The sequence below is a fragment of the Acartia tonsa genome, chromosome 7 (assembly GCF_053477335.1).
Source record: "Acartia tonsa isolate MP-2025a chromosome 7, ASM5347733v1, whole genome shotgun sequence".
In the NCBI taxonomy this organism is placed as follows: domain Eukaryota; kingdom Metazoa; phylum Arthropoda; class Copepoda; order Calanoida; family Acartiidae; genus Acartia; species Acartia tonsa.
In genome coordinates this window covers 42,046,265-42,070,435 of record NC_137266.1, presented here as the reverse complement: position 1 = coordinate 42,070,435, position 24,171 = coordinate 42,046,265, and the positions used below count along the sequence as shown (strand labels likewise).

At 30.4% G+C, this 24,171-nt stretch overlaps 1 long non-coding RNA gene across 1 annotated transcript; it reads right to left on the bottom strand.

The window, feature by feature from the left end:
- Positions 1-10,443: 10,443 nt before the first annotated feature.
- Positions 10,444-24,128, bottom strand: LOC145324323 (uncharacterized). The gene is made up of 3 exons (XR_013881242.1): positions 24,026-24,128; positions 12,165-12,229; positions 10,444-11,175 (listed from the first exon to the last, which is right to left on the bottom strand). It is a non-coding gene; the product is annotated as an uncharacterized LOC145324323 (long non-coding RNA).
- Between the last annotated feature and the right edge of the window lie 43 nt (positions 24,129-24,171).

Below are 24,171 nucleotides of genomic sequence, written 5' to 3'. Positions count from 1 at the left end.
AAGCTGCAGTCGAACTTCCCCTTGCCTGTATATATAGGAAAAATGGTAGGGAAAAAGAATTAATTCGTCTTCTACAAGTCGTTAGCATCTAAACCATCTCATTATATTTTAAGCAATTGCTTAATAACTTAATTTTTCAGTCTTTGTTTTCGTGTGTTGAAAAATTCGGATCATGGAAAGAAAACAAAGTCATTCCTAATTAGGACAGAAGTCACTGGAAATTGATCTAAGGAAGGCTACTTATGTCCTTCATCTAACAAAATCTAACTTAAGGGAGGTGACTTATGTCCTTTGTCTGACAAATTCTTACATTAGGAAGGCTGGTTATGTCCTTCATCTTGCAAAACATAACAAATTCTTGCAAAACATAGCAAATTCTTACAAAACATAGCAAATTCTTGCAAAACATTGCAAATTCTTACAAAACATAGCAAATTCTTGCAAAACATAGCAAATTCTTGCAAAACATAGCAAATTCTTGCAAAACATAGCAAATTCTTGCAAAACATAACAAATTCTTGGAAAACTTAGCTTTTCTGTCCTTCACATAGCTAATTCTTGCAAAACATAGCAAATTCTTGCAAAACATAGCAAATTCTTACAAAACATAGCAAATTCTTGCAAAACATAGCAAATTCTTACAAAACATAGCAAACTCTTGCAAAACAAAGCAAATTCTTGCAAAACATAGCAAATTCTTGCAAAACATAGCAAATTCTTGCAAAACATAGCAAATTCTTGCAAAACATAGCAAATTCTTGCAAAACATAGCAAATTCTTGCAAAACATAGCAAATTCACATAGCTAATTCTTGCAAAACATAGCAAATTCTTACAAAACATAGCAAATTCTTGGAAAGCATTGCAAATTCTTACAAAACATAGCAAATTCTTGCAAAACATAGCAAATTCTTACAAAACATAGCAAACTCTTGCAAAACAAGATCCTTAGGGGGTTGGGGACACACAGTTGTTTATGTATCCATACAATCCTGACTTGTACACTGAATGTAATTGATAGGCCTATTTAGGTGAATATTTGCTATGTATTTTTGCAAGAATTAGCTATGTGAAGGACAGAAAAGCTAAGTTTTCTAAGAATTTGACATGTTTTGCAAAAATTTGCTATGTGTTGCAAGAATTTGCTATGTTTTGTAAGAATTTGCTATGTTTTGCAAGAATTTGCTATGTTTTGTAAGAATTTGCTATGTTTTGCAAGAATTAGCTATGTGAAGGACAGAAAAGCTAAGTTTTCTAAGAATTTGACATGTTTTGCAAAAATTTGGGCGTTATCCTCTTAGAAAATTTTTTTTCAATTTTTTTCAATTTTGTACCACCCCCCCCCCCCCCCCCCCCCCCCCCCCGACTACCGACGAACAACTATTTTAGGTTAGGTTTTAGGCTAGGGAGCCGAGCGCTGCGGCTAGGCAGGCAAGGGGGCCGAGCGCTGCGGCTAGGCAGGCTAGGGAGCCGAGCGCTGCGGCTAGGCAGGCTAGGGAGCCGAGCGCTGCGGCCAGAGTTCATAGTTCGCTGTCGGGGGGGGGGGGGGGGGTACTCAAATTTTCAATATTGAAAAAAAAATTTCTAAGAGGATAATACCAAAATTTGCTATGTGTTGCAAGAATTTGCTATGTTTTGTAAGAATTTGCTATGTTTTGCAAGAATTTGCTATGTTTTGCAAGAATTTGCTATGTTTTGTAAGAATTTGCTATGTTTTGCAAGAATTTGCTATGTTTTGCAAGAATTTGCTATGTTTTGCAAGAATTTGCTATGTTTTGCAAGAATTTGCTATGTTTTGCAAGAATTTGCTATGTTTTGCAAGAATTTGCTATGTTTTGCAAGAATTTGCTTTGTTTTGCAAGAGTTTGCTATGTTTTGTAAGAATTTGCTATGTTTTGCAAGAATTTGCTATGTTTTGTAAGAATTTGCTATGTTTTGCAAGAATTTGCTATGTTTTGCAAGAATTAGCTATGTGAAGGACAGAAAAGCTAAGTTTTCCAAGAATTTGCTATGTTTTGCAAGAATTTGCTATGTTTTGCAAGAATTTGCTATGTTTTGCAAGAATTTGCTATGTTTTGCAAGAATTTGCTATATTTTGTAAGAATTTGCAATGTTTTGCAAGAATTTGCTATGTTTTGTAAGAACATTGCAAATTCTTACAAAACATAGCAAATTCTTGCAAAACATAGCAAATTCTTGCAAAACATAGCAAATTCTTGCAAAACATAGCAAATTCTTGCAAAACATAACAAATTCTTGGAAAACTTAGCTTTTCTGTCCTTCACATAGCTAATTCTTGCAAAACATATCAAATTCTTGCAAAACATAGCAAATTCTTACAAAACATAGCAAATTCTTGCAAAACATAGCAAATTCTTACAAAACATAGCAAACTCTTGCAAAACAAAGCAAATTCTTGCAAAACATAGCAAATTCTTGCAAAACATAGCAAATTCTTGCAAAACATAGCAAATTCTTGCAAAACATAGCAAATTCTTGCAAAACATAGCAAATTCTTGCAAAACATAGCAAATTCACATAGCTAATTCTTGCAAAACATAGCAAATTCTTACAAAACATAGCAAATTCTTGGAAAGCATTGCAAATTCTTACAAAACATAGCAAATTCTTGCAAAACATAGCAAATTCTTGCAAAACATAGCAAATTCTTACAAAACATAGCAAATTCTTGCAACACATAGCAAATTTTTGCAAAACATGTCAAATTCTTAGAAAACTTAGCTTTTCTGTCCTTCACATAGCTAATTCTTGCAAAACATAGCAAATTCTTACAAAACATAGCAAATTCTTGCAAAACATTGCAAATGCTTACAAAACATAGCAAATTCTTGCAAAACATAGCAAATTCTTACAAAACATAGCAAATTCTTGCAAAACATAGCAAATTCTTACAAAACATAGCAAATTCTTGGAAAACTTAGCTTTTCTGTCCTTCACATAGCTAATTCTTGCAAAATATAGCAAATTCTTACAAAACAAAGCAAATTCTTACAAAACATAGCAAATTCTTGCAAAACATAGCAAATTCTTGCAATGAGGGTCCCAAACTCAAAAACGAATTTTCAGAGCGATCTGACCACTGGTTCTTGAGATACGGTGACCTGGTGTCCTTGGTACCGACTGTAAGATTTGCGAAATGGTTCGAATCCTTAGTAAATTTGGTTAAGTCCAAAAATTTTTTGACACTTAGTCAAATTTTTGAAGAAAAAATACCCAGGTGACACCAAGTGTACCTACTGAGAGGACACCAGGTCAAAAAATTTTTGGACTTAGCCAAATTTACTAAGGATTCAAACCATTTCCCAAATCTTACCGTCAGTACCAAGGACACCAGGTCACCGTATCTCAAGAACCGGTGGTCGGATCGCGCTGAAAATTCGTTTTTAAGTTTGGGACCCTCATTGTATGAATTTGCTATGTTTGCAAGAATTAGCTATGTGAAGGACAGAAAAGCTAAGTTTTCTAAGAATTTGTCATGTTTTGCAAGAATTTGCTATGTTTTGCAAGAATTTGCTATGTTTTGTAAGAATTTGCTATGTTTTGCAAGAATTTGCTATGTTTTGCAAGAATTTGCTATGTTTTGTAAGAATTTGCAATGCTTTGCAAGAATTTGCCATGTTTTGTAAGAATTTGCTATGTTTTGCAAGAATTAGCTATGTGAAGGACAGAAAAGCTAAGTTTTGCAAGAATTTGCTATGTTTTGCAAGAATTTGCTATGTTTTTCAAGAATTTGCTATGTTTTGCAAGAATTTGCTATGTTTTGCAAGAATTTGCTATGTTTTGCAAGAATTTGCTATGTTTTGCAAGAATTAGCTATGTGAAGGACAGAAAAGCTAGGTTTTCCAAGAACTTGCTATGTTTTGCAAGAATTAGCTATGTGAAGGACAGAAAAGCTAAGTTTTTCAAGAATTTGCTATGTTTTGTAAGAATTTGCTATGTTTTGCAAGAATTTGCTATGTTTTGCAAGAATTTGCTATGTTTTGTAAGAATTTGCTATGTTTTGCAAGAATTTGCTATGTTTTTAAGAATTTGCTCTGGTTTGCAAGAATTTGTTATGTTTTGTAAGAATTTGCTATGTTTTGCAAGAATTTGCTATGTGAAGGACAGAAAAGCTAAGTTTTCTAAGAATTTGCTATGTTTTGTAAGAATTTGCAATGTTTTGCAAGAATTTGCTATGTTTTGTAAGAATTTGCTATGTTTTGCAAGAATTTGCTATGTTTTGTAAGAATGTGCTATGTTTTGCAAGAATTTGCTATGTTTTGTAAGAATTTGCTATGTTTTGCAAGAATTTGCTATATTTTGCAAGAATTAGCTATGTGAAGGACAGAAAAGCTAAGTTTTCTAATATTTTGCTATGTGATAGACCAAAAACCAATTTTATCCAAGATTTTGCTATGTGAAGGATCAAAAAGCTAGGTTTTGTGAGGTGAAGGGAGGCTACTTATGTCCTTAATCTTGCAAAATCTTTGTTAAGGGAGGCATGTTATGCCCTTCATCTAACAAATTCTCACTTGAGGAAGGCTACTTATGTCCTTCCTAGGAAGGTGACTTATATCCTAATTTAGGAATGACTTTGTTTTCTTTCCATGATCCAAAAATTCAAATAAATTTTGTACCACGTTACTTATGGATGTTGTTATCCTTATTTTATAAAACTCTGAGTGTACATATACATTGTTATAAAGATAGATGCACCATTTATAGCTGTAGGAGGTCAAATATGTAGATAGATAAATTGATTGATATTTATATCCTATATTAAAATGATTTCGTTTTCATACAGTACAGACTTAAATTTTCAAAATTGAAAAAAAAATTCTAAGAGGATATTACCTGACTTTATATAATAAAGATCTCTAGAATAAAGGCTCTATAAATCAAAATCAGTAGATGCAAAGAAGGCATTGAATTTTTCAATTTTCAAATCAATTAACACATCTTTTAAAGTGCACTTAACTTAACTATATATAAATACATACATCTATCACAGGGGCAAAGGAGGAGGTATGTTAATTTTTATTTAAATTGTATTAGGGGTGGAAGAACATAGAATAGGTTTTGATAAGTCCTAGGACAAACACAGGAGTGGTCAATTAACCTAACCTATCCTATGTTTAACCTTATTAAAGGTTAAGCAAATGCCTAACCCCTGCGGGGGGGGGGGGGGGCTATTTGTATATTCATATCACACCTGTATAAAAATACTTAAATACTTGATATTTTGAACACTCCTGCGTTTGAACCCTTCGACGTTTGTCAATCCTGCGTTTTTCCTGGAACAATTTTTATTTTAATGTACAAACTATGTTTTTATGAAAAAAAATTAGGATAAATCTCCGTTCTTCCTGGTTGAGTATACATATTTGAGAATAGAAGTACTTTAATTGAATTCAAAATGCATTTAATTCCAAGCTCAATGTATAGAGTCAATAAATCAGTATTTCAAATACCCACATCGAAATTTTTGTCTCAATGTGGATTAAAAACTATGGGTACTTTTAAGTTTTGGATCTTATAACTAAAGTAAAAGATCTGGCTAAGTGGTGTGCAAATAGTTTTGCGATGGGGAAAATACAAAGTGCACTAAAAAATTTCAAACGCCTTTTTCAATTTTCAAAACCAAAATCGAGCGGAGTGTGATCTGTAGAGGGGAGTAATACCAGGATCAGATTCAAAAGAGTGTAATTTTAAAGTCTGGGGGGGGGGGGAGAGGGTAGGATACAAGGTTTTTTTTTAATATGATCTCATTCGTTGGTTGAAAAACTTTGGGTACATTCATTAAATCTTGACTCAGTGTCCAAACTATTCCACCAATAACTTTAATATACACAAAAAAATTATTATTGGGGATAAGATTAAGTTCCCCATTTTGTAGGCCGTCTAATACCTGTATATATTATAGGTAAATAAAAACCCTTGACTGTGGCTCAACACGTAGCGCATCTGCTCGTCGTGGTGGATTTGATAGGTTCGAATCGCAGTTTAACACCGGTTTCATAACTACACCCATAAAAAATGGTTCATACTGCTGCTATGTCAGGTGCGTGACATTAATAGTTAGGGTAGGGGGGGGGGGAAGGCTTGGCTTAAAACAGGCGAAACATTTTACCAGGCACAGTCGGGACATTCAGACAAAGGTCGTGCTATCAAAGAGCTGATTGTCTGTTGGGTGTTACTTAACCTAACACCCCTAATTTTTAGTCATCCTTGGTTGTTGGAACTGAAACGTTAGAGTGTCATGGACAGGACGGCAGCCCCGCTCGTATGAAGTAATTGAACTCTAGGTAAACAGAACTTGTAATGCATTTAACAAGTGAAAATGGGAAGGTGAATTGGTCAATTACATTTTACCAGGGACTCAGATATTTTATTTACATGTAAGGTTTGTGTAGCGTTTTCCCCACAAAATGCCTTGTTAAGCAATGAAACCCATTTCTCTCATTTTGAACTTAAATAAAAGGAAGGGGATGGGTTGATAATGTGTTTGTTTAGTATTCTAATAAGTTCATAATCTTTAGTCTTGTAGTTTAGCTGGGTGTTAAATGTAAATGTAATGACAATTAGTCTGTTAAAATAAGAGCTGTTGTTTCTGTGAGTGATGGTCTGTACAGTATGGATTGACGTGTAAGGTATTACTTTCCATCCATACACAAACTTTTAGTTGTGCCTGTGGTACCCGCAGGTTGATGTTTTTAAAATTTTAGGTAAGGGGAGGAGAGGAAAGTGAAATCAAATATATTATATGAACTAGAGTTGGCTCGATATAATTATCTCCCTATTGGCTAGTTTTCTATATGCATATCTATTTCTCAATAAATCTATTTTCCTCACCCGGCATTACTATCTAAAAGAAAGTAAATATCTAATAATTTAAATGATTTTTAAAAGATTTTTTTTAATTATATTTTTTTCTTTACATTACCATCACCAAAGGGTTAATGATGATGATTACAATTTTAGTTTAATATTTGAACACACAAAATGTCGCCACAATCGAATTCTTTTAAAACATAGTTTTCTTAAATTTATCATATTATAAATTTAAATTTTCTTTTTTATGATTAGAAATTAAATACATCAATATAAGGTAAATAGCAACATGAAATGAAAAAAATGAATTTATTTTTAATAAAGTAAAATAATGGGTCTTATCGTTCTGGGCAATGAGAGTTTATTATGGATTATTGGAGCACTATGAGTTTTTATCATATATTCCTTGGAAAACTTGAGCTCGTTTATAGACATTTATTTCCTATATAGATCTGACATGGATCTTGAAGCAATTAAGCAGGCCGTTTTGTACATGTTAAAAATTGGAAGATTTCATTACATAAAAGTAATCGCAAATATACTTAGTAAATAAGAGAAAAAAGAGAAAGAAAGAGAATAGAAGACTAAGAAAGAAAGAGTGTGTGCGAGAGAGAGAGAGAAGGATATTATGAAATAGATAAATTGGTCGACAGAGACATAGATTCTACAAAACTTAGGCATTTATGGTCCTTTTTTTCTTTTTCAGTCCGACAGACAGACATACATACCAAATAATGTAGTTGATCTACGCTTCAAAAAGGGTGTTTCTAAAAGAGAAAATAAAATTAAAGGGAAGAGTTGAGTACTGACACTGTACAAAAAAAAAACTTTCCAATCCTGTATGAATAAGAGAGGAAGATAAATGAAGACATGTTTTTCACATGGAAAGAGGGATAGAACAATGAATAGTTATTTATCGCATCGTATTATAGATAGGTTTCCACGGATATTAAAATGAAAATGTTACAAGGTTTAACACCAAACCAGTTTTGTTAGACCTGAGGGGAAGAAGGCCCTGGCAAACAAAACTTTCTGTTTTTAATTTTATTATTCAAAAAAAATATATAAAAAACGATGAAATATATGATTTTTTAGAAATGCTGAGAACCGGTTTGAATTCATCGGATATTAATCGGTTTCGAAGCCATGCTGCAAAGTAAATTATCTTATCTGTTTGAGGAAGGAGTAATTTATTTTCTATTGACATTTTCCTGTATCCCTGAAAATGCTGTGAAGTTAATTTGCTAAAAGGAAACAATTTTACTGCAAAAATAAAATCTCATCACATTCGCCCTTTTTTACCTTTAAATATATTTCATGCAATTTTAGTTCTAGGCGTCAAAGTTTGTGCCTAATTGCATAAGTAAAATTTCTAAAATATTTTAAATAATATTTGCGGCTGCTTTTTAGCATCTAGGGGCGTTTTGTTTAATGAGCAGAAAAAATTTCCTGACACTATCTAAAAACTGATTGTTTCAATAAAATAGCCTAAAACCACCCCAGAACATATTTGAGGCTACAATAAAATAGAGAACCTAAAATCACTTTCTTAAAAAACGTTTAGATAAATCATTTTAATCATTTAAAAACCCTTTTATCTCTGGTTTTTATATAGTTTAACATATTGTGTTTTGTTTTAGAATATTACAGAACTGCAGTAATATGAGGGCTATGTGCATTATCATAGATTAATATCATAGAATATTAGCATGGTAGATACTACAAAGAATAAATATTAGAATATTACTAAACTGCAGTAATATGAGGGCTATGTGCATTATCATAGATTAATATCATAGAATATTAGTATAGTAGATACTACAAAGAATGAATATTAGAATATTACTAAACTGCAGTAATATGAGGGCTATGTGCATTATCATAGATTCATATTATAGAATATTAGTATAGTAAATACTACATAGAATATTATATTAGAATATTACATAACTATAGTAATATGAAGGATATGTGCATTATCATAGATTCATATTATAGAGTATTAGTATAGTAGATGCTTAATAGAATAATATAGAATAAAAGTATAGTAGATACTAAATAGATTATTACATTAGAAAATTACAGAACTATAGTAATATGAAGGCTATGTGCATTATCATAGATTCATATTATAGAGTATTAGTATAGTAGATGCTTAATAGAATAATATAGAATAAAAGTATAGTAGATACTAAATAGATTATTACATTAGAAAATTACAGAACTATAGTAATATGAAGGCTATGTGCATTATCATAGATTCATATTATAGATTATTAGTATAGTAGATGCTTCATAGAATAATATAGAATAAAAGTATAGTAGATACTACATAGAATATTATATTAGGATATTACAGAACTGCAACAATATGAGTGCTATTTGCATTATCATAGTTTAAAATTATAGAATATTAATTTAGTAGATAAGGCTTATTTAGTGTTAAAACACATTCTAAGTATAATTATTCCATGTGTGCATTGTCATTACAACTCTTGGGATTACTTTAACAGTTTTGGATGCAGAGTTTAGGCCAGTTTAAATGTCATGTTATTGCTTTATAATCACACTAAAATCAAAGGGTATATGCATGGCTATTATGTATAGTGATACCATATTATGAAATATTTTTAGAACCAGATTTTTCAACATTCCATATTTTTTTACAATTTTTGCAAAACCAGCTAAAATATGTAGACTTTATTTGCAACATTTGAATAAGAATAATGCAATAGTGTTTTTAATATTCTTATTTATGAGAATTCTAAATTAAATTATTCAAATAACTATTATTAAACAAGAATGACAAATCCATAAAAGAGAAGCTCTGAAACTGTAGGACAAACGGAAATAAACACTTGTATATTGTCAGAATTAAATGACTATAATATAAGAGTCGAATCTAAGTTGTAAGTAAATTTGTTGAAAACTGCTTGATACAGGATAATGTTAATTTGCATCTTTAGTTTTTAGGACTCGATTATAGAGATGCTTCACTTATAATATTGTACTTTGTTGTCCAAGAAAACAGTATACCAAAAGTCAGATCAATCGGATAATTAGATCACATACAAATTAGTTGAAAAAAATAAAAAAAATAAACATGTTACGGACTTACGTACATTCTGGTAGCGATTATAGAGTTGCTACGCTTTCTAAATCGAACCTAACTACTACAGGAATCGCCATGCAAAGTTTAAAATCGATAGCACAATTCTAACATGCCTAAATTAACGAAAAAAGCTATCCGTAACGGACGGACCAACCCTAATTATAGAAAAGCTTCGCTTTTAAACAGAAAACATTAATAAAATATAAATTATGATTCTTATAACCTTTACCCTCTAATAAGCACTCTCATAATGGGTCATTTGTATTGTATAACACTTTATTGTTCAAATAAATGAAAAAATAATATATATCACAGTTAAAAATATTTTTGGAAAAATCACTTAAGAATTCAAATAAAATTTAATTTAATTATTGAAATTGAATATTTAAAACAAGACAATATTATGTTCTGTAAAAATAATCCAGAAAAATTAAAATTTGTAGTTTAATTGGAAATTTGCAATGAAATGAATATTGAAAAAAAAGAGAGTTTTGACTGATATTCTGATTATTTTTTTTATAAAAATTTAATTAAGCTAACTTCAAACAAGACTGTGAACAGTCATAACACGCGAAGATGCTATGTAAAGAAACAAAATAAAAATATAAATAAATGCTATGTGTATAATTCTATTATATAAAGTAGTACGATTTTTTTCTGAAGCATAGGCTCTCGCTAAGTACTAAACCGAAATTGTTCTTCTTTACAGTGTAGCTTTTTATAGGTCCAGGGAAGGTTTATAACTATTTTGGAGAAGTGTATATCTTCCTCCCAAGAGAAATCACCCCGAGAAAAAATGACCCCACTCCCCCCAATTTTTTTTTTCTTTCTCTTTTTAAAACTAAAATTCAAACGGTTAGACCTTCCACATCCACAATTTTCTCAAATGTTCCAAGAGGCCTCTAGGGGCGTTTCCGCTAGTTTAAAAAAATTAAATGAAAGTGGGCATCTGAAATAAGTACTATTAAACACTAACAGCTTTAGCTTCAAGGGCACTCTAATAGGAAACACTTTACATGGGTAACAGATAGACTGTGAGGAATTCTAAGCTCTATAGAACACACTTTTAGTTCCAACTAAACAATTTGAAATCCGCTAATAAAAGAAAATTAGAATACAATACTAGAACCATCAAGTGAGGTAATTCTCATAGCATCCATTGGAGTGGGGGAGAGATTGATTTTTCTAGCATCTTTGTGCACCCATAACACGTTCGACCACGGGTTCATCAGCCTGCAAAAGAAGAGGATTACGTCCAATTGGTGCAAAATATATTGAAGAGTTACAGAATCTTGCACATAAAGTAGAGAGATTATTTTGCTGAATCAGACTTAATTGCCCACAAATTTTGTCGTGAATTTTTTGAAATGTTAAAGCTTCAAAACAGAGGTAGATTGTAAAAAAAAGTTAGGCTCGCTACTCGCTGAAGAAACAAAATTATTTTGTGAAAAATCCTCCAAAATTGCATGAAAAATCCTCCAAAATTGCATGAAAAATCTAAAAAAAATAAATAAAATCATAAAAGGGTCATTAACATAAGATTTTGTTTAATTTTTTTTAGATTTTTAAAGTGATTTTGCCTCACCAGCGATTAGCAAGTCTGATTTTTTTAAAACAATCCAATAATTTAAATAAACAATTATTTCGTCTGCTAGAAATTTTCCTTATTTGACGAAAATTCGGGTCAGACGGGTAATCTAGATATAGTATGCACATCATTTCACCACAAAGGTGAAAACATTTTAGAGATAAAAAATGGAAGTCAGTTACTAATTCCTTGTTTAGGAAGTGTTGACACCTTCCTACACCTCTCCTTCCCACTTTTAGGAAGCTCTTTATAGTGTTTTGGCCGATGTATCCCGAATGAAGTCATATAAGAATAATGGACTAAAATAATGTCATTCGAGATGTTTCGGCCAAAAGTTTTTTCATTCGTACACTTTTTTATAGGCACTAAAACAGCTTAATTAGTCATTAGGGTAATTGTAGTATTATATTTTAGGCTGACAAGTGACTTAAATTTAAGAGAAAATAAACTAATTCTATTGTTTTAAGAAGTCTAGTAACACAGTTTTAGATCATGCATTTGTATCTTATTAAATTTTGACTTGGAAATAATGGATTTATAAATTCAAATTTAATGACTAAATGTTCTCATGTGGTTGAAAAGATACGGACAGACAATAGCTAGAATTGATAGAGTAGCTGGGCTAATAGTTCACCTTTCTCCAATAATAGGTCCTCTAACAACTGTGTCATATGGGGCATACCCTGATTTCCGGAAACCCTAAAAAATAAATAAAATGTATTTTTTGTTGTTGATATTATTAAAACTTTTCTACAATTGTTTGAAAATCTGGTAGGCACCTGGAAGGATGTGGCATTGGACTATAGATTATATTGGTATCCAACGTTTTCTTATTTATTGACTACTTTGGGTACTTTTGTTAAATATCAATTGGTTTTAAATATAATTGTCCAAACTTTTAACTTATTATTTATTCTAACCCAATATTACGCCAAAAGGAAAAAACATAAACATTCAGCCAACTGAATAAAAGAAATTAAAATTCAAAATCCTAATAAAAATGAATGTGTGTTCTTATTCTTATTTCTAACTCTGAATTATGATTCTACTGGTGTTAGAATATATCTCTGATACCCCTTTCATCTAAAATGTTTCAAAAAACTGTTTGATAATAATTTTGATGTCCTTGGCATTTGGAGACTCGGGGCCAACAAAACTCGATCTAATCTTTTAATTTTTTTATTTATTATCCGTGGAAATGCATTGTTAGTTTCAGTTATTCAGTTGAGCTTGAGGTGAAAGGTTGTCCTAACCACTCTCCTCCCCTACCCCAACTTATAACTCTTCACCGACTAGATTATCTAGTTTTGACCGCCTGATAACCAGTACAAATAAAATTGTAATTAATTCTACAGCTGACTCATCAAGTTTGACCGCCCAACACACATCGAATCTGCTCCACTAGTGAAAAATTTAAGATAAGTTTTTTTTTTGTGTTTATTTAAAAGTATTGATATTTGTGATATTCATCCTTAGTTTAATATATTAGTGAAGGTAACTAATTTTATTCTTAGTGATTATGACTAATAACATTACCCCTAACTCTAATTCCTCCCTTGAAGGGCAGCGAGAAAATTCCACTACCCCTGCAGATTGGAATAATTTTACTTTTGACCACTTCTCTAAAATAACTGAGACAACGGGAAAAATTAGGGAAGAACTTGATAAGCTAAGTCAATGTAATAGTGGGAAGCCTAGTGAAAAGGCTAAAATCATAGCTCCAATAACCAATTGGTTTATTGAACTAGAATCTAAGATGAATGATTTGTCTAAGTTTGTTTTCGGGTTATCTAATAACCAGAAGACGCTAATTGAAAGAATTGAGAAACTAGAGGCCACTGTAGCTATCAATGTGGCTTCTGGCGACCTTGTGTCTGATATCGAAAGGTCAGCAGGGTATAAAGATTTGTGTAATGAAACCATGCTTGCTTCTCTAAGTAGTAAGGTCCCCAACTTGGATTTAGGCGTTCACATTGATAGGGATTCTGACATTTCTATGATTGAAACGGTGAAGACAAAGCTTTCTTCTACTCTCACCCCTAAAGTTTTATCGGACGTAGTAATCACCCCATTAGCAAAAGAAACATTTGAGAAAAATGAAAAGTTTATCGTTCCAGTATTACTAAAATCCAAAACTAAACAAGGAAAGGCTGCTTTAGATAAGGCTCTAAAGACTAAGGGGTTAGATGTTAACTTTCATTGGCCTAAACAATTGTTTCCTATAATTAAAAGTTTAAGAGAAAAGTACCAAAATGTTAAATCTGAGGACATAGATTTAACCTCTAAGCAAATTCTTATTAGGCCCAGCGCAACCGGAAAATCCATAATGGTGTCTTACAGAACAAGGATGGGTACTAACTGGACATTTTTAGAAAGTTTTAAAACTCCTGCGCCTCAAGCAATGCTTGTAAACACCAAATTCTTGCAACCTTTCTCTAGTAAATATATACAAATGTGAGTAAACAAAATAATCATTGATTTAAAATATTCTTGTCAAAATAATGCATTATTTATATAAACTGCTCCTTTTTGTTGTTACTTTTAAATGGTATATTTACTATAGATGTGAAATGTTATTCCCCCTTTTACATTCTCCCCCTTCTGCCCTTGGTTGTAATTTACCCCAATTTTATCATCCAAATCTCTACTTTGACATTTCTCATAAATTGCAAAAAAATATTTTGAAACATTACACTATGTCTCTTGGTTCAGTTTTATCTTTCAAAAAAGGGATAAACTTTTTTAACTTGAAGAAAAATTATATGTCTTTTTGTAAGCTTTTAGGGGATCCTAAATTTAAAAAGGCGAGGAATTAATATTTGAAGAAGTAATTTTAAGTCCCCCTCCCCCAGTAAACCAGCCTACATCTGGAAATTCTTTTTGCTTAGACAATGTAAAAGTTATAAGTCAAAATATGAACTCGCTAAATTTAAGTTTGGCCTCTCTAGATAAAGATGGTGGGAAGTTTAAAATGAAAATTAATGCAGTTTTAAAAACAAATTCACATATAATTTTACTTCAAGACACGCGTGTGGGTAATAATATAACATTTCTTAAAAACTATTTAATGATAAGTAAATTCGGAAATTATGATATTTATCTTAATAGCACAAAAGGGGATCGTGGTGTAATCACAATGATAAGGAGAAATTTTTGTCATAAAGTTTATAGAATATTTAAATCTAGGTGTGAAAATGTCATTATCGTTGATTTGCATATAAATAATGAACGAATGCTTATCATTAACTGTTATGGTCCAACTCAATCTCAAAATAAAGATTTTTATTCACTCTTAAAACAAAAAATTGAAAGTATTGGAATTTCTAAGTTTGTTATTTTGGGAGATCTGAACTGTTTAACTTGTGATTTGCCTATAAATTCTAACGTAGTTTTGAATAATTATGAAATTCTTAACATGAGCGCAATACCTAACTTAATTCACACAAAAACTTTAGTTTCATGGATAAGGGAAGGATTTATTGTAGACAAATTTAGACTTTTGTATCCAAATTTAAAAACTTATAGTTATATTCCTTTTAGTGAACAAGCTATAAATAGGTCAAGGATTGACCATTGTTTGGCAAGCCCACAATTTAGTCCATTAATCAAAAAAGTTGAATATCCAAATAGGGTATCAAAATATTTTGACCATAAACCTGTCACTTTCTTTGGAAAAAGTAAGAATATTATTAGACCAAAAGTTATTGATAGCTCCCTACTTAATATTGAACATTTATATTCTACAGTAAAATTTTCTGTGTACAGCTTTATGGTTGATAATACAGAACCTCCAAATAAAAATGAATTAACTCTACTAATTAATAGGATTAACATTTTATCTTTGTATATTCAGGGGCTTGAAAAAACGATCTTAAATCTACCCAATGACAAATTTTGTAAACATTTAATTAAAGTTTATAGTAATGAAATTGAAGAAAACTGTTCACTTTTTCCCAGTATTGAAACTTTTTTATCTTATAACACTAAGTTGGAACCGGACTTAATGTTAGAATGTTTATTAAATGAAATAAAAAATACATGTATATCATTTCAGTCATTTTATGTTAAAACAACAAAGGAGGAAAAAAATAAATTGTCTGATCAATTATCATATTTAAGAAGTATTGGTGATTTTAATTCTGTTAATTTTAAAGAAACTGAGGCAAAACTTTTGGAAATTGAACACAGAGAAAATCTAAGACTTTTGGAAAACACAAATTATTTTAACTTATTAAACCATGAGAAAAGCACTAGAAGCTTTTCTGAACTTTTGAAAAATAAGAACTCTCATGAATCTGTATCTTTGATTAAAGACTACTCAGGGAATATTATTCAAAATGATGATGAGAGACAAAATTTTATTGTTAATCACTTTAAACAACTTTTTAGCACGTCTGTTGAGCCAGAAATTTCTTTTGAAGAATTTTTTGAAAGAAATGAAAATGATCCAATTTTTGACCCTTTTAAATTATCGCTAGAAGATAAATTAAATCTTGAGTCACCTATTCAAATGTCTGAACTTGAAACCGTGCTTAAAAATGCTAATTTAAATGCTGCTGTTGGTTTAGATGGCATACCTATGGCGTCAATTAAACATTTTTGGGATTTAATTAAAGATACAATGTTACATGGTTTTAACTATATGGCTAATAAAGGGGAGTTAAGAGGTATGATGAATATAAGTAGAAGCAATTTGATTCCAAAGGGTGGAGATAAAGATCTTTCTAATATTAAAAATTGGCGTAGCATTGGTATACTTACATCTCCTTATAAACTATATAGTGGAGTTATAAATTTAAGATTAAAAACTGTTGTAGATTCCATAATACACAATGCTCAGAAAGCTTATTCCGATCAGTATTTTATACAAGAATGTTTAATAAATGTATATGAACTGCTTTCAAAATCAAACTCCACAAATTCTCCTTTAGCAAGTCTAATAATTGATTTTTCGAGGGCATTTGATACAATAGGAAATACCTACTTACAATCTGTATTGCATTTCTCTAATTTTGGTCCAAAATTTATTTTAATGGTATCTTCTACTTTTAAAAACCGAAAATCTTGTATCTTGACTGATTGCGGTTTAACACAAAATTTTGAAAATAAAATAGGTATTATTCAAGGAGACCTTCCATCTCCAAATTTATTTAAAATTGCAATAAACCCACTCGTTATAAAATTATGTCTAACAAACACTCTTAAAATTCCAAATTCAATTCCTTACAATTTTAACAGAGATGAAAATAAAGTAAATGTAGCAAGTGGTTTTGCAGACGATATGCAAAACTTCATGGAAGTAAAGGCAGAATCTCTCCAAAAATGTTATGATATTTTGACCAGCTTTGGAAAATTATCAAACCTTAAAGTTAACAACTCTAAGACTCAAATTATAATAACTGGTGGGTTACCTTCTTTAGATTTTATAAGAAAAGTTGAGGAACTGAATTTTGAAATTTCAGATAATTTCACAATTTTAGGTCTAAGCTTGCACAAATCTTTAAATGACACTAATTTAATTTGGGACAAAATATTGGCAAAAGTTGTAAAATTGCGCAATTTTTGGAATTTATTCAATCTTAGTATTCCTGGAAGGGTTTCTATTATAAAAACATATTTTTATTCACAATTATCATATCTAGGTTCAATTTTCGAACCAACAGACCAATTTTTAGCAGACTTTGAAAAGTGTGTTGTAGGCTTTCTAAAACAAGGGGGAAGGATTGCAAAGGATAGAATTTTTCTTGACTGTAGCAAGGGTGGGCTTGGCCTGCCTAACCCAAAAGAATTTCTCACTAGTCTTAAAGTTAGCATTTTTTTAAAAGGTCTTAAGGCAAATGATTCATGGGGTAAAGAATTGAGACAATATCTTGCAGATCCCGAAAACCCTTTGTCTATACAAATTGATAAAATTATTCCAGAATCTAACCCAATTTTGTACAATCTAGTTAAAGCTTTTTTACGTTTTTGTGATTATTATTGGAAATTTAGTGGAAACATTCTCGCTGCCCAAGTTGTTAATAATCATTTATTCACGGATAATCAAGGAAATATGATCAATAACAACTTCTTCACAATAAACTCATGGTTAAGGTATGGTAATGAACTAAAAAATCTTACCTTAAGTAATTTTATCTCAAACTTTGGCAATGTTTTAAATTATGATGAATTTTGCAGGAAATCTTCCTGTTATGTAACCCCAAATGAATTTATAAGAATGAAACATAATCTAAGAGTATTTTTAAATAGGTGTAAAACAAAATTTTCTCAAAAATCTGTTTCAATATTAGTCTTTATTTCAAAGCCCAATTTGAGAGCAAAAGATTTTAGATACTTCTTAGATATATCCAAATCTATGTTAACTAATTGTCAACCAGTTAAAACTAGAAATATGTGGCTCAGTAATGAAATAGATATAAATAGAGAATCAAGGTTTATGTGCATGTGGCGATTATCCTATCTTCCCATGAACATAAGAGACTTTGCTTTTAAATTATCTAACAATCTTCTTCATTTTAATGCAAATTTATCAAAATTTAGTGACACTAGTCCAGCATGTACACAATGTACAATAGCTTTAAATCTTCCCACCCCTAGAGAAACTTCTTGTCATTTTTATCTTTATTGTTCATCAAATACAGAATTACTTTTAGAATATTTTAACACTTTTCTTTACCAATCTAATATAACATGGGTTGCCAATTATGTTCTCTTGGGAGCACCGTCTAATATACCATTCTATAAAGCTATAATAATCAATACAGAAATTATTATTTCAGCTTGGTTTCTTTTTGAATGTAGAAATAAGAAAATTAAACCTGTATTGTCAATGTTAAAAGAGTTTTTAAAGAATTTTAGAGCAATATTTATGCGTTTCCCAAAATATCAGAATGCGTATAATAAGTGGATAAGAGGATAAAAGGGTTAGTGTTATTACAGGGACATTAAGAAAATCTGTTTGTTAGTTTTTGTATCTCTTTCTTAATATCTGTCAATATTTCTTTCAACTATGAATTTTTTCTAACTTAAACTTTCATTCTTTTTTTTTTCAGTTTCTTAAGCTGATGGCTCAGGGTAAACAGATAATCAGGATAACCAAAAATCCTTGTGTTAATGAAAAAGATGCCATTGCCCTCACTTTGACTAGACGAGAAATTACCAGCACTCAACACATCTTCAAAGAAGACGGAACACATGAAAGAAACCAAATTTATTTTTATATAGTAATTGTAAATAATTTCAATTTTATATTTTTAGTAATATTTTTGTGATTTTATGTTTATAAACTGATTAAACACCAATAAAATACGTAATAATAAAAGTTTTACAAAAAAAATTTTTTAATTATACATCTTTTAAGATTTATTTATATACTTCTGTACAATTCCTGGGCTACTAAAAATTACAGGATTTTGTTGTCCATACAATTGAGCAACTATAGGGACTCAGTAGTAAACGAACCAAGCTAAATAAGCTTGATTCATTTCATTAAGAGTTGCGATGGATAATGAAGATTTTTTTCTTTAGAATATATTTCGTTATGAAGCAGCAGTAGTTACTAATTCAAATGTTATGGTTGAGATAGATTTATAACTACCTATTAAAAGAAATGGTTTAAAACTTACTCTTTAAATAAATAATCTTTGTTTTAAATGCCATAATAATTAATATTAATGGGTAGCCCCCACCCCCCTAAAAGTTAAGATGATTCTACTTTAAAATATTAATCAAGGTGTAGCTTTGTTGATATGATTTTTAGTTATTATGTGAAAACACCACTAGGGTCGCATGACAATTTTCATTTGCACTTGATCTACTTTGGTGTTCTATCAAAGCAGTAAAACAACAGAATAATGTCAATTTTTAGCGCACAATTATAGCAAATTGCATTGATTCTACTATTTCTTACAATACATTTTTCAAATTACCGGAAAACAAATTTAAATTTTAATTAAAGCAAACTAAAATCATTTTTATTTTATTTCTAGTAATTTTTTTAGATACTTTTGTTATTTATAAATATATTTGTTTAAAGGATTAATTTTCTTTTTCAATCAAATATCCTTCCTTAAAAAACGTTCATTGACTAAATAAACACAAATTATAATTTTTATAATTGTAGTAATGTAAGAATATAATCTACTTTTCCAAAACCCTCTCTTTCTATCATTTCCTCCAAACAATAGAAATATCAACTCCTAGAATGTGTAATGTGTTTTATACATATCCCTAGAAAAAACTCTATGTGATCTCTTAAAGGATTTATTAAAATCAATTGTCCTTTCCATTCTTCCTATTACCCTAACAGACAACTATAACATACGACCTTTGTCTGAGAATCCTCACAGTACATTATAATACGATGCACCCCTATATAGGGTAAGGCATCCCCCCATCTTAAACTATTAGTTTCACGTGTCGGCATAGCAGCAGTAAATACAATTAGGGGAGTTCATATAGCATACCCAAATATTTGTTAGTGCCTGTTGCTCCCTCAAGGAGTTTAAATTTTCATTTGGAGGAGGGCAAAATCTAATACATTTATAAAATCTGTTGCTCTATTTCTGGCCATCTCTATTGTAGCTGGTCTCTAACTAATAAATCAAATAGCAAGTAATTGGTGCACAAAAAAAGTTTACTTGACAAATGTTTGGCTAAACTCTTGATGCAAAAGAACTTACAAGGACCATTGTTTCCATAGGAATCACAATATTAACAATAAAAAGAATTGAAAATAACAGTAAAGTGTTTTTTGACAATATAGTCATTTTTGAGCCATTTCATTACTAAAGAATCAAGAAATAATGAAGAAAAAAAAGTAGGGAGGTGGGACATTGGACTGTAAATTATATTGGTACCCAGAGTTTTTATACATTGGCTTTAAAAAATATTGGCTATACTTTATCAAATTTTGATTAGTTGGTTCAATAACTTGCTTTAACTGTTCAAACATTCTAACCACTGATTTTTATCTTTAGAAGGAGTATATAATTTTGTTCATCTTCGTTTAGACTGTAATTTTTGTTTACTGCCCTATCCCTGGGTAACTTCACTTCTTTCTAGGGTTGGGCCGGATACTGTTTTGGCCGGATCCCAGATACCGGATATCCGGCTGATTTTTAATGCCGGATATCCGGTTCCGGCCGAATATCTGGCCAACGTTCGATATCCGGCAAATTACAGGATATCCGGCCGGATAACCGGATATCCGGCGTCAAAAATCAGCCGGATATCATGTAACCGGATAGTTTTAATATCCGGTATCCGGCCGGATATTGTAAATGACCGGATATCCGGCTCAACCCTACTTCTTACATAGACTTTTAATAGTATTAAAGCTCTTTAAATGGTAACTAGCGGCTACGCCCCAAGAGGCTTTGTGAAGATCAGCTGCTTACCTAAAAATATCAAGAAGGCCGCAAGGTGCGCTAATTGTATATTTAGAATTTTTTGTGATTACTCTTAAACATTCCCAGAATATATGAGAAGCTACACTGTAAAGGAAAATCATATCAGCGGTTGGCGAGATCCTTTGGTACACACACAAACAGAAGAGATCCTTTTGCTATAGCATAAGGATAAATATATTCATAATTATAAGTGATAGAGTAGCTTTAATGAACAAAAAGATGGATAGATTGGTAACTTTATCTACAAAGTATAAAGTACAATCATTGTCCAAATAGATTCAAGTACTTTTGAATAAACAATAAAATATAAACACAGCTTTAAACATTATGTATAGTATTATAATATATAAATTTCTTCTCAATAATCCTTCGGATTGGAAAATTAGTTAAAACTAAAATTGCAAAAAAAAAATTTTAAGCAAAAGAGAGAATGAAAAAAGTATACGACTTAATAAGTCAGATTTTTTACAGGACCTCAAAATTGTGCTAAAATATTGTCATTTATTTAATTTTAGGATTTATTTTAATTTCAGTTGATAAAGTAGTTACTGTCATTGTTACAAAAGTCTCAATTGGGGCGAAATAATTACTTATTGAGTAGCTGTTCTACACAAATGTGAAAATTGAACTGGTCTACTATGCACATAGCCATAAATAGCATTTTAATTAACAAAGAAGAAAAGATCCATAAGAGTTATGATATGGTATCTTACACTCTAGGGTTGGTATTCTCAATGATGTATGACAGAACGGGAAGGATTGTTTTTATAAATGTTAAAATCATAAAATAGTCAAATCAAAAGAAGTATAATTAGCGCTTACTTTTCGATCCGTTCCGTAACTCTATAGTCAATTCCAGAAGTTCACAGTTTACAGTTTTACCTTTTTTATAAAGAAAAAAGTTTACGAGGTTTTTAACTATTCTATTAACTTGATTTTTAAATATTGATTTCTAGGACGATTAAGTATTATGTTATAACTTAGCCGCTTTATCATCAAGTCCTAAAATTCAATTATGTCTATATGAAGTATTATCTGTTTCAGAAATTTTTAAAATTTCTTAAATGTTGAATTTGTTAATGTAAGGATACCTAAACTTCTGATTAACAATTTAAAAAAAATATATTTTGCATAAGCACAAGCCCTATCTATGGAATAGTGTTGCTATTAATTTAAAAGCCACTACAATTTTATAATTTGTAATAGGTTGCAACTAAATTTTAATGCAAGAATTAAACTTCAAGAACAAAGTTATTTCAACAAATTAAACTTTGATATTTTATAAAAGTGGTTAGGATAAGGTAGTAAAATTTTATTTTAAAATTCTCGAAAAGTTTTAATCAATCCTATAATATAAAGTAGTAAGGTTTTTTTTTGGTCTGAAACTAAAGATATCTGAAATTGCAGGTTTGAATTGGTTGTACTTTTCCGGTAAGCGTTAGCTTTATAGATATATTAAGGTGGTTTTAAGCTATTTTCCTTACATCTTCCGCTGTCCTCAAAATTCAATATTTAAAATTGTAAATATAATTTTTGCTGAAATTTTCTACTTCTATTAAACATTCTTTTATAAATTTTAGGTAACTTGATTAAAATTCTTTTTAAAAGATTCCTTTCTACAGCTAGCATTCTACAAATTATGTACATTTTATATCTAGATATTTGCTATCTTGTTATCTAATTTTCTACTGTTTATCTTGAGACTTATTACTAACTTTTAAAAAGATTTTTATATGGTTTTCTTTTGATAGCCCTTTTTTGTCAAGTATAAGAAAATGGTTGATAATTGATTATACATTCCCAATAATGACAAAATTATCCCTTCTGGAAAATTAAATTTAATGGTTGAATAGTTTGATCAGCGATAGATATGGGACCAACGAATCAAATATTCAATTTATGTACCCAAAGTTTTTGACACCAGTTTAATCAACAGTTCAAATTTTTCCTCCCTCCTTGCAGTTTTGACGCAACCCAATCTTTCCCACTTTTGTATTAATTTTGTTGGAACATGATTCCAGTTACGTCATATTTTTCTTTCCCGAAAAAGGGAAGGGGAGAAGAAAATCTCTTCAAAAGAGATGGGGAAAACCCCCTTTTCTCCCATCTCTTTTTTTCTTCCCCCTTCCCTTTCTCGGGAAAGAAAAATATGGCGTAACTTGAATCATGTCCCAACAAAATTAATACAAAAGTGGGAAAGATTGGGTTGCTTCTGCAGTTTTGCTCATGTTATAGGTTACTTAATGTTATCTTGACTTTAACAAAGCTTTTAGTACAAGTTGAAGAAGCAACTTATTATGTCTAATACACTTACTCAATGGTCAATTACAATGTATACTGGCCTATCATTGGTCATTTATATTGTTTGACGTCATTTTTTATTAATCACTATAAGCTGCCTGAAAAATATAAGTTGAATTAATATAGAACTATCAACATTTATTATAAACAATAGGAATACAGAGTAGAAATAATATTGGTGTAAATTTTCTTTATTTATTTCATTCGTTTAATAAGCCATCTTTGAATTAATTAATTTCTTATGATAAAGCTTTGCTTGGAGAAATAATACAAATACAAAATTTCTTCGTTCATAATATTGGATTGAATTTTATGAGACAAATAGATGCTGTGAGTATTGGTGCAAAAAATATAACGTAACAAAAAAAATTAGCCAATGAGAGGCCGTTATTGACCAATGCAATGGTAAAATTTATAGTGGACTCTCATTGGCTAATTTTTTTTATTACGTCATATTTTTTGAACCAATACTCACAGCATCGACAAATAAAAAAGTTCTGCTAGAAAAATCTTTTTGTCAGGCGGATTATTGTGTGTCTGGTTGATAATCTAGGTTAATAGATTAATTTTCAAGTTAAAATTAAAGACAGCTGTGACCAACAACTAAATTAATTAGAAAATATTTGGTAATTTCAGCTGATTTATTGTGTATTTTTGGGCAATGTTTCGTAGTAAAGACGACCTTTTCATTTATCCCTCAAAATAATACTTTAGATTTATTTTGCTTGATGCCTTTACCTCATTTCTAGATCGGAGAGTGCAGCTACTCAACAATTATATTTACCTCTAATAAAGAATCAATGTCTGTACATTCCTTGTTTATGTTTAGGTATATAACCATCCATTCCATTAGGATATAGGGAATATATACTTTCTGTAATTATAACAGCAATATTGATTTTTAAAAAAAATTCAGCGTAAATTAAAAAA